The 20,549-nt window shown below is 43.1% G+C and overlaps 1 protein-coding gene across 1 annotated transcript in view; it reads left to right on the forward strand.

Moving 5' to 3' along the window:
- uvrag (UV radiation resistance associated gene) overlaps positions 1–20,549 on the forward strand; it is a 117,587-nt gene that overhangs the window by 75,138 nt on the left and 21,900 nt on the right. The gene's annotated exons all lie outside the window — the stretch shown is intronic.

Raw genomic sequence — 20,549 nt, forward strand, 5'->3', positions numbered from 1 at the left:
AAGCTCTGAGCATCATGTCCCACATGGCCACAATGTTGGATAATCATCCGCTCGTATCGAACAGAGGAGAAGTTATTGAGCCAAAGTTTAACAATGTGTTATGCATTTAAAGGCCTTTAACCCTTTAAAACCGGTCAGAGCGGCACGCTCTCTTTTGCGTAACTACTTTTAAATCCTTGTAGCTCTGCAACCACGTGAGCTAGCGCAATAATTTTTTTTGCATATGAAACCGGAGGAGTTGTACTTACATCTTATGCCATGGAAATTGTTTATTTTGATGCACATGCTGCTTTTTTGCAAATTTGCATTATAATATTTATTTTCGTTTTTCCTGCAGTATATAAAAATTGGTGTATTTCAAAAATAAAACTATGAAGACACTCAAAATAAATTTCCTGTGGTGGGAAACTATTTTGTGCAACTTTTTTGTATTTACAGTTTTGAGGGATAAGCCTCTTAAATTTCTCTAACTAGAAATATATGTTAAAAAAACAAAAACGATTTTCAATTTTTTTGTAGTTTATTGCACTTTCTTGCAATTTATGTAATTACTATGCACTTAATGCACACATATTATTAAAATCTGGGCTGTAATGGTTGTATTGATGTATAGCAACTTGAAATGCTCCCAAAAATGGCTCCACAGCATGTAAACATATAATATAAGCTCTGACAGACTTGGTTCTATGGTAGGTCTTAAAGGGTTAAGGTGCCACTTTTAACAACATGTCTTTACTCCACTTCATTATTCTACTTTGTTTATCACATTTCAAGTGAGACCAGGTGACCCTGAATCCTCCCTTAGTTATGCTGCAATAGACGTAGGCTGCCGGGGATTCCCATGATGCATTGAGTGTTTCTTCTTCACTCACTATCTGTTAACAGACCTCTCTGCACTGAATCATATCTGTTATTAACCTCTGTCTCTCTTCCACAGCATGTCTTTATCCTGTCTTCCTTCTCTCACCCCAACCAATCACAGCAGATGGCCCCGCCCCTCCCTGAGCCTGGTTCTGCTGGAGGTTTCTTCCTGTTAAAAGGGAGTTTTTCCTTCCCACTGTCGCCAAAGTGCTTGCTCATAGGGGGTCATATGATTGTTGGGTTTTTCTCTGTATCTATGAAGCGCCTTGAGGCGACTTTTGTTGTGATTTGGCGCTATATAAATAACATTGAATCGAATTATAAGCAGGTTCAGTTGAGAGTTGTATAGATTGTAGAATAAAATTGCCAACAAGCCGAGCTGAAGCGAAAAGGTCGAGTCTTTAACCTGCACTGCTGTGTGCTTTGTATGTGTTGGACAGATAATATATGAATTATAACAAGAACAGGGTGTTTGCAATTTTGTGTGAAATCATGCAGATTGTAGTTAAATTGTTGCGCTTTCATGTCAGACAGAAACGACTTTGGATTATTGGAGCGACTGCCTGTGTTGGTTTTTATTTTCTTTTTTTGGGCACATTTAATTTGTATCACTCACCCTCCTAGTTGAACGACTCGGATTAGCATTAATCCATCAAGGTAATCGATATATTGATCGAAAACTCGTGGGAATAAGGTGTAACACATCGTCTGAATGTTTCACCTTCTGAATTGAAAGCATTTGAATAAAATGATGTGGGAAGAGTCCAAAGGTCACATGAACTTTAACTTTTTGTCTGTTACCTTTATGTTGCGTGTTCTTGCACGTCTGCTGTGAAAAGGAAGCAGCTATATTCACGGCTGCCGTCTTGGACCAAACTGAACGGATGTTTTGCCGCATGAATTGGGAGCTGCTAGCGATCTATCTGCAGGAGACGTGAAACTCGATCATCTCACTGCTACAGAACCGGAAGAACAGCTACTGGGAAATTACACCAGCTCTTCTGATGTTTGCTGTGGGGGAAGCTCCTTTGTGGATTAGTTGTTCTGCGTTTCTCTGGAAAGCCATATTCAAGCTATCCATTAACCAACGCCAGACTTTAACGTACACCCCTCTTTGCCCTTGGGTTTTCGTAGCCTTACTGTGTGGTCCCTATTTTCCATCACAAACTTTTGTTGTTAGCTACAGCTTGCATCCACTGCCACTTATTGGCCAGAGAGAGTTGTTGGCGGGACCCTTTTTACAACCCAAAGTGGGAGCACCCGTTTCTATAAACAGATATTTACCACATCCTGCTGTGGCACGGAGATTGCGATAGTTCGGCTGTGGCGTTTGATGTTCTGCTCTCAGATACCGTTTTTTGGGAATTGATAGATGCTCCAGAGCTGACCAGGACAACGAAGAAAGCCACCTTTGTAGTCTGTCAGCTCTAACTTGCCTCGAGATTTACAAGCAGGTCTCAGACCACATTTCTAAGTGTATGTCACTGTTCTGCGGTTTCCACTTATGGGCGTGTGTACGTAGTGAGGCTGTCACTGCACAGCGATTATGCCTGAGCTCTGAGCTTTTATGAGAATTCCTCTGGACAGCCACCTATGACTTTATGAAACACTTAAATTCGTCTAATTGAATTTCCACATTTCGTGGTTGGTAGTTCTAGGTTTGTCCTTCGCCGCAAAGAGGTACCACAGGAGCTAGTTCCACTACAGAGAGGAGTAAAAGTAAATGTTAATCCTGTCGGTATATAAGGGAAAGTCAATATGAGGAGCCCCAACCAGTGTGTCGTGTCTCTAGTTAGTCGAAGCCACACCGTTTTGCTACGTGCAGAAGCTGATGGTGTGTAGGCTCACTCGTTGGGCGGAGGGGGACCTACATGTCGTCGAGTAATTTGCATAAAGAATTTTAAATAATCGGTTGAGATCCATGGATGATAAGCAGCGATCTTGCGCCATGTTTCATTTGCTTTTGCGTATCATCCTTTTTAATCAATCGGTGTTGTGTTATGGTTATCTTAAAATGTATTTTTCCCACAGGTCAGGCTGTGGGTTTTTTTGGCGCGGCGGTCTAAAAAACGAGGGCTTTGCTGAGATTCTGGGTGTTTAGAGAGTGTTGGCTGCTCTGCTCCATCATTTACTTAATAGTGCGTCTGCAGTTTCCAGCTGGTTGGAATTTGTAGCCGAGGCCTGTGTGTTTGGAGCTCGCCTTGTTTCACTAGCTCTGTTAGAGCGTTGAAGCCTCTCTCCTCTTTTGTCTAAAAATGCTGACTTAGGTTAGAATTAAACAAACTTCTCAACAGATTAATGGAATGGGAGGAAGCCGGGGGTTTGACTGGAGGTTTTATCACTTCCTTTGATCGTGGTTATTTGATGGCGTGTTACAGTATCTGTAGTGTTTGGATCCGTTCTGTTTCCCTCTTGGAAAGCAGACCAAAGCACACAAACCAAAGGATTTTCTCTGCTTTTGGAAGGCCAAGCTTAGCACCAGAGGTCCCTGTTAACAAGTCATAAGAGAAGACGGGGCAGAGGACGAGTGTATTTTATATCAGCAAGTTTAGAACAATTTGTTTTCCTTTTTAATTCATCAAACCTCGTGTGTGCTCTCATATGGGCTTATGTGAGTAGAGGTATTTGTTCTTGAGTGCTGGCCTCATTACAGCTCAGTGATATTAAACAGCTCTGAGAATAAAACAATGCTGGCCCCAGGTGGTCAGTATTTGAAAAAATATCAGCCATTCCAGCATTCGTGCTTCTAGCCGCTGCTTTTCCTGCCTCCATGTGGATTTCATTACAGCCCTTTGACTCCGGCCAGTCGGCAGCCTTTGATCTGAATTAGCACCGCGGCTGTGGTCCACAAAGTCTGTACATTGGGCGCTTATCATCGCAAAATCGCTGCCGTATCACTAATTTAGGTTTGTCAAGTGAATCTCAGAATTGGTGTCTTTCTTGAAATGCCACTCTCTCCAACACCCCCGTCTGCCATGTACAGTCTCACCTCATTAGGACATCGTCTCTCCACCAGCCCCTGGTGTCAGCTTCAATTAGCTGGCAAAGGTGAGAGGATGTGGGTGGAGTGTCCTTACTGTCATGTCATCATCCCTGCCATCCAGCCATAGCTAAGCTTTTTTGTTTTGTTTTTTTAGATTAATGAAGCGTCTATGATGCGCCCAAGCCTGCTGCCCCAGAGGTCACGTAACCGTTTTACAGTTGTTGAAGAAAAGAGGCTAAGTGGCTCATGAAAGAGCTGTTAAATAAACACCGGCTCACGTAAAAAAAAAAAACCCAAAAAACTGAGGGAGTTCTTTGTCTTTGAAAATAATTCGTCTAAGCTGTTTTCTGTAAATATAAATAATAGGGCTGCAACGATACACAAAATTCATGGTTCAGTTCGATACTTTGGTGTCACGGTTCGATATTTTTTCAATACAAAAAATGTTAGTACAGTAAGTACAGTTTTTAAATTTAATGTCGCTGAAACAACAAAGTAATAAAAAAAAAAAAATCTATCTGATGGAGAAATCCCTCATCTTTGGAAAAGAGAGTTTATTACAGAGAAATGGCTCTTTCCAAAATAAAAGCTATACTATACGCTTCTTCTGGGCTATATTCTCAGCAGCATATTAAACATATCAGGTCCCCATAAGGAGAATCATGTGCTAACGGCTGTCTAAATGACTCGGGTAAAGTTTGTAGCATGCGTGCTTGTTGTTTTTGTCTGCTTCCACTTGTCTTTGCACTAGGATGATGTCGGAGTAAATGTGCAGTCATATTCGTTGTGTTCCCACTAGTGCTGTCAGCGTTAATCTGAAATGACGTTAACGCCACAACACGGCAAATCTCCGTTAATGAGCTACCGCGGATCGCCCCGTGCGTGGGGCTGGACGGCCAACATGTTAACGAGCTAACTGCGCTAACGCACTAGTTCCCACCAATGTAATTGAGCATTGCGTGGCACATCCAACATACTGTTTTACTTTAGTCCATGACGCGCTTACCTTCAGGGTCATACGTCACATGAAAACCAAAATAGTTCCAAAGGCCAGATCTGAATGAGGGTGGGGGAGGTTCAATTTGCCATGTTGCAACGAGCTTAGCTTCTGTCTGCTAGCTTGCGCTGCGCTCAGTGAATCTGTGTTCAACTACTCCGCCTAGGCTGCACTGTCGAGCGCAGATCCACTGAGCGCTCAACACAGACAGCACCGTCAGAAGAAAAGTTGATAAAATAAATTAAAAATTTTGTATTGTTCGATACATATGCGTACCGAACCGAAAGCACTGTATCAAACGGTTCAATATCGATACGAGTATCGTTGCACCCCTACTAAATAATGCATTTTCTTTCACCGTGGTCTTGAGACAAGTAATGACTTTCCCAGCACTTGCAGACACCTACAGCTTTAGTTCATGATGCAAACATATGCACGATCAGATATATAGTGCAAGAAGCAGCTGCACACGGATGAGCTGAAACATCATACATACTCACTGTGGAAGCTCGGGACTTATGTAAAGATTTTATCTGACAAGGGTGAAATTGTTATTGCCAGAACACCTCGGCTCATGGGCTGCTCTCAACCAGCAGTGTTGAGTAATTACAGACAGTGGTCCAATTCAGCATCGTGTTGGGGGATGTGCTGAACCACGTCTGATCTGCAGTGGGTCCAGCTATAAAGGATATAAAGGATCCGCTGCTCTGATCCTGTTGCCAGATACCACAGGGCACCTTCAAAGCAGTGGGATGAAGCCACGCAAAGGACCAATAGCCTATCAGGCAAATTCAGTTTGAACATTCTGAGCTGTCGGTGTCGATTTTACCGTAATATTTTCTTATGCATGTTCAGCTGTTAGTGACGATCACTGTTAGAGGAAGTCCCCTTCAAACTTTAACTTCCTTCTAGAGGAAAGGCTTTCCATTTAACAGCCATCCTGATAATGGCAACACACTTATTTACAGGAAGGAAAACTGCATCTATAGAATAATTAGTCAAATTTCACAATACCCACCCCACCAATTGCCAAGAAAAACTATAAGTACACTTAATTACATCTGTCCCAAGACAATAAGTATATACACACAGTTCAATCCGCTGTGTCCGTGCATCAACAGAGCTGAGTCGTTGCACTGTGTAATTTTTCTTTAGATTTCTGCTGAGGAGTCTTTGAGTTCTACATTTCTCTCTTATAATGTCCCTCTTTCTACTTCTACATAAGCTCTATTACATATATATATTCAGTTTTACTTTACTGCATATCAACTGTTGTTTGTTTTGGTGCTTCAGGTTTTTACTCACCCGTTATGACGCCAAGCAGACATCTCTAAAATTTTAGTGGACAAATTACTACCAGTGCCATGGAAACACCCACCAACCTTTTTTTGAATGCTAAAACATGGTCTCGGCCAAGTTGTTGGCTTTTCAGAGCAGTTCGGTTGCGTCCTGCCTCAGTATCCAACTATAAATACAAACACAAATACACATGGTGTAATCCTGCGTCAGCGCACATGTTGTTATGTCTTTGGAGCCTCAGCCTGACAACTGTTACAGCAGTCAGAGTGAAGCAGGTTAGTGTTTCTTGAGAGCTGGAGGGTATCTCTCTTTACCACTGCTGGGAGAGCTGAACGACCAGAGAAGTTCACCTGTCAGAACTAGTGCTGGGCCATATCATACCGTTCACAGTAACACCAGTGTAATGTTGGGCAACGATAGGAAAATGGAATATGGGTAAAACACGCGTGCGCAGTGCCTTTGTTTACATATGCACATGGCGGCGACGCAGAATGAGAAGAGCGAAAGCGGATCGTTGAATGAAACGATGAACCAGAACTGGTTTGTAAAAATGCTGCAGCTTCAGTGGTGGAACTGGTTTAGCTTTCGTCAGATACACAACAAAGCACTATTTTTGTTAGCGCATGCTAGCGAGCCGTCGTTATTACCGTGTTGTTTGGAAAATACGGCACACTTAAAATCAATCCTTTGATTTTTCTGAAAGTCGACAGAGCCCCTTATAATCTCGTGTGCCTTATGTATGAACTCTGGTTGTGTTTACTGACCTCGAAATGATTTTCTGTACACGGCGCTCGAAAATCTGTCAAATGTTTCAGTACGACTTTGCTAAGCTACGAATCCGCACCGCTTGATGGATTGTTGGAGCATTACGGCTATCGTAGGCGGAGCCTCGTGGAGTGATACGTACTGTGCTTCAACATAATATTACCGTATTGTGTGTGTATAACCTCTTTTTAAGTTGTGTGGATATTATACATGGTTATGCTGAGGATATGTCGGCCAGTTTCCACTGGAAATGCCTTTTGGTTAAACTGTCAGCGAGGAATTTGCACTGTTACATGTTTATATAACTTTAATGCAGATAAAAAACAGCTGCTTGTTTAAGTGATTGCTGTCATTGCTGTGTCTGCTTGGCTGTCTCCACTTGATCGCCTCATCTGTTGGCACTTTTTAGAACCCAGAGTTGTGATCAGCTGAAGCAGCTCCAATGAGATGTGCTGTGTGAACAGCTTTGCTTTTATTTTGTCAAATTTCATCAGATCAATTTTCGTCTTTCTTTGTGAGAAGATGTTTTAGTCGGGTCGATGAATTTGCAGTTTTATGAGAGCTGGATTCCCTCGCATTTCACTGCAGCCTTCAGTGCAGCGGTGGCGTTCGTCCAGGTTAGAGAGTTTGAAACCGCACGTTCAGCCTCACACTTCCCCCCCCTCATGCTGAATTAATGGAACAATCTACATAGTTGGCCTACACAAGTGTGTTTGTGTGTTGGGGGGGGACTTGTCCACACAATAGCTATTTGTTCCTTGTTCCATCTCTGCTCTCTCTCTTTAAATCCCAGTCATGGTTGGTTGGGAATTAGGTCACATCTTAAAAATATGTTGGTTTTCTTATTATGAAAATCTTAAGTGTGTGTTTTTGTAAGTAATCAATGCACTTCAGATGTGTCTGGGAAAGTTATTTGGTGCTTTCACACTGAAATGTTTGATGTGCGTTTCATATTGTGTATATATTTGTCTTGCCTTAGCAGATGGAGGCTGGCAGTTACTCAACAGGAAGTTGAGTAAATTATTGTATTCTAGGTAGATAAAGAGCCGAGAACAGTTTTTACTAAGCACACAGTCAAGCAGGTCAGAGGACGGTATGAATGATGGTTGCTATAGTAACCTAACGAGATGTGAAAACATTTTAATTATTTTCTTTTCATTGTATTGTTGCACATGAACGGATTTTCCTAAATCTTGCGCCCGACACACGCCGAATAATAATTAAAAAGACCAAAACTAACACTCAAACGAATATTTTCATACAATTTAAAAACTATAAACAGAAAGTAAAGATGAAATAAAAACTAATTAGAAAGTACAAACTATATTAACTATAACAGTATGATTCAGATATTCTACTTCCAGATTAGATCCTAATCCTCACCTGATGTGAAGCAAATCACGCGTTAAACACTCCACGTCCAGGTGTAATCAAATATGATGTCATTTGAATTACAAAGTTGTAATCAGCGATTTTTTTCTTCTATTGGACTGCTTCATATTCAAACATTTCAACCCTTTGGCGATGTAAAAAAAACAGTTTAAACATGGTTAACGCTCTGCTGGGTCACGGTTGAACGAACCCAGATGATCGCGAATGCTCCGGGCTCTCCAAAATAAACGGGACCGAGCCGATCCTCTTCCTGTGTCGTAGCAGGTTTTAATTTGATACTTGGAACCAGTGAAAGCCGAGCCTTCTCCTTTTCTCGCGCATTACTGTATTTGCTGTGTTTTACAACACACTTTGTTCATAGTCATATTTAGGTGATGGGTATCGTTTAGGTTTTATCCGATACCGGTGCCAAACCGGTACTTTTGAAACGGTGCCGGTGCTTAAACGGTGCTCAAACCGGTGCTTAAAGAATGGAGAACACAAAATTGGTCCAAAAACCTCTCATGTTCAGCTGTTTTTTTGAAAAAGATAACAATGTTAGCCTTTTCTGCAGCTATGGGGCATATATGGTATCACTCTTGGCTGGAAGCAGCTTAAACAATGGAAAAAACACAAACTTTGTCCAAAAACCTCTCATGTTTAACTGTTTTCCACTTTTTCTTTGGTCATTTTAGCCTTTTTGGCCAGGGTGAAGGGAGTATCTGCCATCAAACAAGAAGACAGCCGCATGTAGCTATGATGGTGTTTGCTAGTTCACCTTACATGCATTAATGTAATAACGTGGTTAGCCTACTCAACGTAAATTACACACGAACAACATTAAGCTACTCACGCAGAGAAGAACGGCTGCTGCTGCATCATCATCCTCATCATTTCTGCTACACTGGCAGGGCTAGGGGCCAGGACTCTCCTCTTCGGGTTTTTGGGGGATGTTGCTAACTCCGGGTCCGATAACAGGCACCACACCTGCAGTAGATGTGCTCGGTGTGAGGTCTCGCAGCAAGCTGTTAAATACGGCGCATTTCTCGGCTTTTAAAAAAAACGCTATGCGTCGCCAGGTGTTTCATCAGATTTGAGGTGTTACCTCCTTTGACAGTATCACAGTATCAGCTTAAAGCACTTGTTGCAGCTGCTGAGTTTGCATCTTTTGCTGTGAAGTACAGCCAGACTTTAATCTGTAGCTCTGCTCTAAAAGAACGTACGTACCTGGACCCGCCTACTATCCTCGGAAACGTAAAATGATTGGCTAGAATCTAAAGTGTATCACAGCTCAGGAAAGAAAAGCACCGAAATGTGCGCTGCTTTTCGGTCTGGTTACTATCATCATCATGCCATCATGGCACCGGATACCGGTACCCATCCCTAGTCATATTTGTCGGTCCTGGTTTGCGGCACTTTAATTACTCATGTGCCGTCTGATGGTTTAAATCCCAAACGACATTAACACAAGTCAGTCTTCAATCCTTCCGAGCCTGATTAAAATCCATTAGAAGTCTTTTACATAAGTGTCCTTTCTCAAGCATAGTGAAGATTTTGTCTTTGCCTGTAGTTCTTACTACAATCTACTGGTAATATTTAATATATTTGCATCTTCGTGGCTGATGTATAAATACACTTTTAGACTATTATTCAAATCCAAAGTGCAGTTTTTCTACTGAAGACGTCCATATTACAAGTGGTACACATACAGTGGATATATGAAAGTCTTCTTGTTTTCCCTATTTATGCTTTTATCCTCACAGAGTCAAATTGCTCCACGGGGCAGTTTAATGTTCACGTTTTATCCAGTAAACTCGCAGCAGGATCTGACTGCAAGTCCCTTTGAACTCTCTGAAATATTGAAAGTCTAAGATTTCATCTTTCTGCTTACTGTTTTGATAGGGCATGTACTTGGTCAGCGAGCTGCACTGCAGCCCAGACGTAGTCATTTTACTGTCATCGAGGTTGTACTCATACTTGACAAACTGTTTCGGTGACGTAGGCTGAAAGAGGTTTTAATGCTATCTGCCAGATGCAAATGTTTGCTGTTTTTATGTAGTGTGAAATAGTTTTTAAACAGCCAAACCAAAGCCCACATCATTTATTATTCATTCTTCAGTTCTTGTCATGGCTCACTCATGCTTTAGACTTAAAAATAGACAGTTAAACTAAGCAGACATTTGGATAAGTAGCTCTCTCAAGCATCACTCCGAAAGCAATACATTTCCAAGCTGGTAATTCGGACAGATGAAAAATGCGCACAGAGTTTTCCAGCCCGGGCTCTCCCTGTGACCTCGGATCCAGCGGTAAAATTAATAGAAAATCTCAGTCGTAAAGACATCCACAAAATAAAGAGGAAACGAAAAGAAAATAATATGCCCTATTCACCAGAAGTTAAATAGACTCGGAGAGAACATGTGGGCAGCGTGAAGCTAGGAGAGGCACCTGCCCACAAACCATATATTCATCCTCTGGTCTGGTATTTTCCAGAGGCCTTGTGGAAACACACGTATTAAAAAACAGGGAGAGAAAAATTTCCCCTGTAAAACACCGCAGCGCTTTAATTCCAAGTAATAAAACGAGTGCGATCAGACTCGCGCTATTTTTGAAATAAGTAAGTTGAGCATTTATGGTCGAAGCGTCCTCCTTCGCTGGATCATTACCGCTAACGAAGAGTACCGTAGACGTGTGCGATGAGCTCCAGTTTCCTGTGCCCTTCATTCTTTGGCACCAGCTGCTGTTCATTCCACGGACATGTGTGGCTTCACGAGCTTTGTGTGCTTTGTACTAGAAACTACAAAGTAGTGAATTACCATACTCTGCTAGGTGTGCCTCATCCAAGCACCGGGAGTCCTGAGAGAGCTGCCATGGAGGATTGATGATAGCCTTCCATGCCAGCGCTGCTGACAGGAAATTGGAGTCAGTGTTGTGATTTCACAGAGAGGGCTAGCACGCGTAGGTGTTGGGTTTCTCAGTTTGTCTAGTGTTACAGCGGCGAGGGTCATTAGCTCGAGGGCCGGAGCGACGCTCGAGGAGGGCGGAGGTGACTCTGTAGCACGTTAGACACGCTGCCCTGATCAGGACTCCCTCAGGAATCATGGCACTGCAGCTCCCACCTTGTCCTCGCAGTGCTCGGGCTCAGAGGAGACTACCATTGGTCTCATCCCACCAGTGGTCTCCCTAACTGAATTTCCTATTCGTCTCATACAGCCTTTCCCGTAATTATGTAAATCTGTTGACTGAATTTGGCAGCAACACGATACTCGGCAAAGTGTAACAACAAGTAATGCGACAGAAGAATCTGGTTTGAATTAGAGCTCTATTTGAACCGGACCCAGGCTCAGTGAGTACACCACACCTGTATTACATTACCAGAGTGTGGAGGAGACAGGAGGGAGGGAGCGGAGAGGGGGAAAGGAGAAAGCCAACACAGTTAAAAAATGTTAAATGCAGTGGGAGAGCTTTCAGTATGAAATACTAAGAGCTGTTTTATCACACGCTTGTTTGACACAAGAGACGGGAACAAAAATGCACAAAAACGACTGCGTTTCAACCGTTAAAGGAGGAATTTCAAATTCTTGTGTGACGATATGCAGTCATGCAGTTCCCATGAAGATATCAGTGGTTTGCTTTGGGTTTCATGCATTTTTAAGCTGTGCTAAAGCCAATCATTTGGTCAAAAACCTTAACCTGAAACATACTGCTGCACTGTATAAGTGTGTAGATAGATAGAGGACATTTAAAGCTCATTTACAAACTGTTTGACATTAGAGGATGCAGTGCTATAACACTTTAAACTGTAGCAAAGTGGAAAATGAGAGACTTTTGTTTCTTTAGTCCTCGGGGTTCTTGTTTGCAAAGCCGTCCACTTGCATTACCACACTGTAACGTGACCTCTGACAGTGTGGTCACACGCTTAGGGATGTCGGCCAGTAGGAGCTAATGTAACCCAGGCTTGTAACTCAGCTGAAGTCTGGGCACACCCAAGATGATTTAGAGATGCGATTGTTTTCTTGTCTGTTTTTCCCAGTGGATTCTTCGTGTAAAATGTTTAGAGTCTCTAAGTACTGTTTCCCCTTTCCGTCACTTTTCTCCAATCTCGCTCAGGTACCCGGATCCTGGATGTTAGACATTACGTGCTGTAGATTAGTTACAGGCCGCTGCAAGCTGAGCTGTGGAGCTTTAGATGATAAGAGCAGATAAAGTCTTCAATGATTAACCCGTGACTTTACCACGGGAGGAGTCGCGTTACGTCTTTTCACATAGATGTTAACATTTAGCTACATTTCAGCTCCTTTGGAAGTTCTCACTGTTGCTTATACCGTGCACCTCCTCGTCTACACGAAGCGCTGCTCGCTAGAAGAAAGGGATTTGATTGTTTAAGCCTGAATGTGGTCTCAGTCTGTTTTCTATCAGCCGCTTTGAGGCAGGTCTAAAAATAAAAAGCATGATTTAATGTTTGGTTGATTTAATTAGCGAGAGTAAAACTCTAACTTATTTTTATAGCGCCTGCCCTGCATGTGTTGACACTTTTCTGGAATTGGCGGAAGCAGTTTATCAACCGGTCAGCGCTTAATGTTGACAAAAAATCTGATAATGACTTGAAAGACACGATCCAACTCGTGTTGAATGGGTATGTGTTTGTGGCAGCGCAAATCATTTCTGCCTCAATATGGGCTTCGATTTCAGCCAAGGTGCAGATGCTCCCACCTCCAAGAAAAACAGAAGAAATGGAGGGTTTACAACATTACTCATTAGTCTAGTGTGCTTTATTTAAGCAATAGGTAATTTTTTAACTCCTAAAATAGAAATATGAATTATGAGCTCCTATAGCAGTTGAATCCTTGCCACACAGACGCACACTGTAGCTGTTCAGCCTCTTCCTCTAACAGGAAGTCTAATATTCTTCTTGTCCTTAGCGAGCGACCAGTGGCGGTGGTCTGCCGCGCAACCAGTACGCTGCTTTAGGTGCCGCAGGTTCTCTTGCTTGACCAACAATTATCTTCCACGCTTTTCGATCTAAGGCGATGGTTCTTCCTGCTCGAGGTCAAGTCGAAGGGCCTTCAAATCATCCTGGATTTGTTTCATCCATGTCTTCTTTGGTGCATTTCGATGCACCCTCCAATCGGTGGGGCGGGTCAACCAGAGTAGGCCATGGGGGTAGCGGCTTGGGTCCATTCGACAAATGTGGCCAAACCAACGGAGTCGGCGGCGCTGGATTAGGTCGCCGATCGTCGGTTGGCTGCCGCAGCTGGTGAGGATGGTGTCATTCGAATGACGGTCGTGAAGGGAAACGCAGAGAACGCATCTAAGGCAACGCATTTGGAAAACTTCGAGCTTCCTCAGGTCATGTTTGAGCATTGTCCACGTCTCCGCGCCGTAAAGTAGAATGGGCTGGATCAGGGTTCGGTAAAGGCGGATCTTTGTCGCCAATGAGATGTTGCTTCTTCTTCCAGACGCACCAGCGCAGGGAAGCGAACGCTGCCGCCGCCTGCCCAATTCTGGAGCGTATCTCCACTGATGATGCCACTTTCTTCTCCTCGATGAGGGACCCCCAGATATTAAAATTGTTGGACTTGTTTGATCTGCACACCGTCGAGGTGGACGATCGATCCAAGTCTAATATTAAATCATATTTTTCTAAAAGAAAACCAAACAAACATGTGAAGCACCGTTTTTTGAAGTATACAACACCTGAAGAAATATTACTGTTCTGCTTTGTTGATGCGACTCGCTTCTTGTTTGGAGCCAGGCTGTTCACTCGAACTGTGACGCCTCTTGGCGTCAGTGGACCGCCGCCCTGCACTGGCGTTTGAGCATTCATGAATGGAGTTGCCTGCGTTTGCATGCAGCCCACTTCTAATCGAATGTAACTGGGTTGATGTTTTAAATGAAGAAATAAAAGAAATACTTTTGCTAGAAAATAGCTTTTTTGTTTTTTTTACAAGTTGTATATGAGATGGTGGTGATTCTTTAAACTCTAAAGATGTGGGAAGTCTTTCTCGTTGGTAAGCAAACGCTCGCAGTGTTTATGAATTCTAAGTTTGGCTCAAAGAGTGGATGATGATAGCCGTGGCGTGTATTCAAGGCCGGGGAGCTGCTCGGAACTTAAGGGAAGTGAATTTTTGTTGTGAATGAATGACCCCAGCCAGACTCAAACAACTTCTCAGCCCTCCTCTGTATATTTATTCAGACACATGAAAGGCTCTGGTGATTAATCAACTTGGACTTCATGTTGTGCGCTGTGCTGCACGACAGTTGAGGTTTTGAACCTGCATTGCACCACTCGACGTTTTTCCCGTCTGATAACTCGAAGCCGCAAATGCAGAATCTAAAAACAGCAGGTCGGCGATTAACACGACCACGTACAACAGTAGAAATGCTCGTCCTTCTGTGAAACTGTCGCTTTTTCTCACTACTCCCATCTGCTGCCCTTTTGTCTCGCCCGTTTTGCGTGCATCCTGCCCACCGTTTCAATATAATTCATTTAGTGGATGATTGATGGCTGTACAGGCTGATTTTCATTACGGGCCTACTGTGTAGGATAGAATAGGCCAGATGGGTGGAATCATAGGAGCACCATACTGTACCAAACATAATCAACCATTTCTAATCCTCCAGTGAGCTAGAAAGAGATTCTCAGAGGGGACGTTCTGTTTAATGGAAAGCAAACGGGGCTGAGGAGGGGAAACGGCAAAAAAAGATAAAAATTGGAGATAAGACCAGAAGGTATTTCTGAGTGTAACTGCTGTTTTCTGGTATTTGTTAGAGGTGCCGTGGTTACACCAGTATGAAGCTAATACTAGCTTTGCAACATGCCAGTAATGGATTTAAGTTCACATCCAACTACTAGCAAGCCTGTTTGGAGAGAGAGTAAAAAAGCTTTTTCTGACGCTACAGTTTCCAGGTTTCCCTGAAATGCATCACATTAAGGGAGTCACGAGGTTACCACTCTGAAAACAGGACGGCGTGTGTGTGTTTAAAACATGGCTTGGTGCGTTGCAGTTTTCTCAATGGTACTTCAGGCTTTGTCAAGTTTGAGTTTTTCTTTTGTTTTTTCATCAAAAATTGCTCAAAAATGTCTCTTCTGATAGTAAAGGTTCACACTAGGCCTGTTCGATATGATGATATGTATCTGATGACGATATGAAAACATCTATAGTTTCATTTTACGCTATCATTTGTTTCATGGTGTCGCAAAATAAACTGTTTATGGCAATATTTTATCGTTTTGATGGTCACTGCATCAGCTATATTAATTTCTAAAAGTTCTCTCTTCCTCTTATATTTAAAATAACCACACCACGGACGGACAGGCGACTGTTTTTACACGTTGTCGTTAGCAACAACGATGGTAAACCCAGCGTGTGGCTCCGCCGTCCGCTTGTTTATTTTCCACATAAACCTTTCACAGTAAAGCTGAAGATCCGGTTCAGATTTTCAAAATAAACTAAAACGATGACAAACAGAAGGACCAGTCAAAACAAACCAGGACCTTATTCCTAAACGAGGGGCTGCCTCCGTAGCACGGACACGGGTTGGTTATGAAAAGTCTGACATGGACCAGAAAACTGTAATTATGCAGGAAACCGGCCCCCACCTCAGACTCCACACGACAAACGTCAGTGTGGAGAGTTTACGGACGAGAAGCAAAAAAAGAGCCGTCGGGTGCTCCAAATAAACCTCAAACGTTAGAGCACGCTTTCCCCTGCAGCACGCCACCTAAGAAATACAAAGATAACGGCGGCTGTTACAACTTATGTCTAAAAGTGTATAGTTTCACGCATCAGTCAAAACACTCGACTCCAGGTACACGCCGCCCAGCTGAAGACACTTCACACAAGTCGAGCTGCCCGAGATTCACAGAATTTACAGAAAATGTAACATGTTTGTGATTTATATCGTTGTCGGGGCGATAAATGTCTTATATCGGGATATGAGATTTTGGTCAGTTAACACTGGGAAACACTGGTAACAGCGAACACTTCCCCGAAGGACTTTAGACTCAGCACTTACTTGAGTTCTTAGCGATGCACTTGTCTGGTTGCAGTTGCCAAGAAAGACAAAGAAAAGATGCATCAACAGCAACACAGATTTGTCACGTTGTTATTAAGACGTAAGAGCAGAAATGTTATTTGCTTTTATTTTTAATTGTTGCTCACAGCTGCAAACGTGGCAAAGAGGAAAGTTCAAATGAGATGTAAAGGCACAGCTGTGCCTTTAAGAAAGTTTCAAAGTTATAAATCCAGAATAATTTGTTTTCTTCCTCATGTTCAAAGTTCAAGCCGAGCTTGGTTAAATCATGTTGTATTGTAGGTTCAAACTGTATAAATATAAACTGTATAACACAAGACATTTTGCGGCCTGGCTTTGCAGCTTAGCCACAAAGATAATGCCAGTGCTGTAATCTTTCTCCTGACTTAAACTGTTTATTGAAACATCAAAATAACATATCAGATGAAATCTCCCCATATGTAAATACAGTGTTCTGACATTTCCACCATATCAGCCCACTGAGGTGAATCAGATGTTTATTTCCTCCAGGCTGCACTCGACCTTGAAGCTGTTGGCTGCAGCAGATACGAAGGCAAACAGAGAAAAGCGATTCAGAGCTGTATGTGTGGATCGCTGTAAACACAAACGAACAAAATGTACTTTGACGTGCCACAGCGTGCGCTGGTTGTACAAAAACACAGATGCTAATATAATAGCAGCTATAATGAGAACAATAAAATCATCTGCAAAGCAGTTCTGGCCACACACGCGCTGTGTGTGGGGCGGGTGATTTTCACGCACCAGCCAAACGACCCGAAAAGACACCACAGCTGCCCCAAAGCTGCTCTAATCAGCCAAGAAACGGCTGTTTTATTGCATGTCTCACTCGGTCCATATCCATCACAACCCATATTGGTCCAAATTGAGGTAAATGCAACATTAGCTACATTAACGCTTTTTCACTGTTTCATTGGGCTTTTTAGAATTGACCAGATTTTAATAGTAATTTAAAACTTGGTCTGTGTGTTAGCTTTGGCTCAACAAACAGCACCGCAGGCTTTACTGAATTCCATCTATCACGATGAGAGGAGTGACGGGAACAGTTTAATTACGCTGTAACAAATTAGTCCACACTAATGGTCATTTGTTACAGGGGATTTTGCTACACCAAAATATCATTCAGCTCCTGTAATATTATTTCTACGTATACTCTGTTTCTTTGTAATTCACTGGTATGTAAGCTGTTCATGAATCAATCATCTTAACCAGAAAAGGCACGGCTCTGAAAAATTGTCTGTGGCAACTTATCTCCCAAAGCTCCAATTCTCAACATATGAGGTCTAAGTATGAAAACGAATGCCTGGGTCAGCCTCGCTGCCTCTGCTGAAGTATCCCGTACACAGTCTGACCACAGGGACAGTGGAGGGAGGGACCCCTGGTTAGCCCCCTTATAACAAGCTGTCATAGGACCTAATGAGCTCCCTGATTACCTTCCCCAGGGAGCATGTAAAACCTATGTGCTCTGTAAAATAACCGTTCCTGTCTTTACCCCAGTGGACAGGCTAGTCATGCATATGATACTGCAGAGTTTCATTTGGAGACTTTCACCTTTTAACTCATCAAGTTCAGGTTTTGGGCTGCAACAGATAGCAACCTCTGATGCTGAAACACAACGCTAGTGTAGAAATGGCAAAAATGTCATTTCCTGGAGCGGAAAATGTTAAACTTGACATGAAAAGCATGTTTGTAGCCTGGTTCCACTACAGATACCCTTTTATGGTGGGCGAATCCAAAGGGAAAAATTAAGTGTGCTGTAACCGACAGGTGTTCCGCTGTCGGCAGTAGCTGTTTGCTTGACGTCACCTTTGCTAATTCGAGTCTGAACTGGACCTCTCACCTTTGCACTTTTGCAGCCTTTTGGAGCATTTTAATACAGTTACATGATAAATAATGTCTCGCTGTGCAGTACAGTCCATTCAAGAAATTTGTGCTTTAGTTGTGATGAGTTAAAGTCGAGTACTTTATTAGTTTATTATTTAGCACCACGGATGCAGCTTGCTAACCAGGCTTGATAACTTGACTCTCTCTGACATAAATATGGTGACTTTTGTTTTTGTTTTTTCTTCTCTTGAGGTTTCGAAATCAGACTTCAGAAACCAGTTACCTGGGCGACCGTTTCTGCAACGCGTCGTCAGTAATAAACCTCAAAATTCTCAGCAGCCGCCCATATTAGTGGTTTTAGTCTGAATGTGATTAGTACTGACAAACTCGGGGAAGTGGAGATACACGGCATGAGTGGGGCTGTGCTTGTTTAGCGTCTTTACAGAGTTCAGAGCAAACAAGCAGATTTTGCCAAATGATGGGTGGCATGTACTGTAAACTGACTGGTTCCCGCCAGCCCTGTTCAGCTTGCGTGTGTTTGTGTGTGGTCATGGCTCCAGTGGATTGGCAAGCTGGGCCTGTATACACTGCTGCATTCTTTGGGCTGTTCCTTTATCTTCATGATGAATAGGGATGAGACCCCAAATTCTCAGATGTGATTGGTCAATTGCACTCGTTCTCTAAACTCACACACTCATAATAAACCCTGCTGTCATACAGACTGATTACCCACTAGACGCGCTGCAGTCTCCAAAGCCCTGAGTGGGTTTTGTTGAAGGGAATGTACACACATACACAACTGTGTGCAGCAGCGAGGATCCCTTGCTAGATCGATTTCACTATGTCATCATTTTAAAAAAGCCCCAGTGGGTGTCCCCAATCCACCAACCCCCCCACCCCGAACTAGATCCTCTCACCTTTCAGCTGTCCTCAATGGGCCCTGGGAATTTCTTGCCACGACATGGTTAGCCCTATTACAAGGAACCCCGTGGGCAGCATGAAAGCACGCATCCACACTCGTGCACAAACACGTAAACGACTCCAGCATAAATCACAAGGAGGTATGAAAGGGAAACTGGAAATGACAAGCTCCCTCAAGTGATCTGATTGTGAGCAATTGTTTGAGCGGCTCTGTATTTGCTGACAGAAACACTGAGATTGTTTCTGCACGCTGTGGGTTTGTGCAAAAGTTCAATCCTGCTGTGTGCAGCAGAAAACAAGCCCTTTTTTATTTGGTGTCAGTGACACACTCCCCAAAAACAGTTTGAATTTTTAGACCAGAATCTGAACCTTCCTGTTTAGCTGTGTTTCCATCCTGCAGTCGAAGCTTTCGTGGAGCACAGAGTTGGAAATAACACCCAGCTTTAAGCCATTAAGCTGCATCAGGTCTTTCTCACTACTGCTGTTTCAGCAGCACAGTGAATCATCTGCATCGATCTCATCATATCTCTAGCATCCTCTTCTGACACACCAACTTTCTTCATGTCCTCTTACTTTACATCTGTAAACCTCTGATGTCTGCAAACCCTCTCAGCCTTGCTTCTCTAACTTTGTCATCTCTGTACTCATTTCTAATACTGTCCATTCTGCTCGCTCTTAATCTGATCATCTTCAGCTCGGCCTCCTTTTTGTTAGCGCCGCTGTCTTCAAACCATACACCAGATCTCTCTACCAATCTTTTCATTCACTCTTGCTGCTATCCTTCTCTCACATTTCACCCCTAATAATCTTCACCCACTCCACCTTGCCTGCACTCTCTTCCTCACCTCTCTTGTGCACTGCCCGTTGCTTTGGATGGTTGACCTAAGGCATTTCAGCTCATAAACCTTCACATATATGTAGTCTGACTCACATTTACTGACTTTGGTTTCTTTTCTCTCCAGTACATCCCTCCACCTCCCCAAACCCTCTTCCACCTGCTCCCTGCTCTCACTGCAGATCACATAAACATACTCCACAAAGACTCTTGCCTGACCTCGTCTGTCAGCCTGTCAGTTACCATTGCAAACATCAGAGCAGACCCCTGATGTAGTCCCACCTCTACCTTCAAACCCATATGTTACTCTCACCGTCCTCATGCATGTGCAGCACCAGCCTCACATGCTTTTCTGCCACTCCTGTCTTACTCTATCATATACTTTCTTTAGCTCCACAGACACAGTGCAACTCCTACTTAACTTCTCTATACGTCTCCATCAATCAAAGCAAACATCACATCTGTAGTGTTTTTCTCAGTATGAAGCCACACCACTGCTCACTGACCACCACCTCTCTTCTTACCCTAGCTTCAGCTAGCTTCATGGCTTTGCTGATCCCAGGCCTGTGGCCCGCTGTTGCTGGGTTCTCACAGTTTGCATCTTCTTTTGCAGTATTCTCAGCTCTCTACGTTCCATTTTT

This window comes from Neolamprologus brichardi, chromosome 10 (genome assembly GCF_056152115.1).
Source record: "Neolamprologus brichardi isolate AB-2024 chromosome 10, ASM5615211v1, whole genome shotgun sequence".
Classification (NCBI taxonomy): domain Eukaryota; kingdom Metazoa; phylum Chordata; class Actinopteri; order Cichliformes; family Cichlidae; genus Neolamprologus; species Neolamprologus brichardi.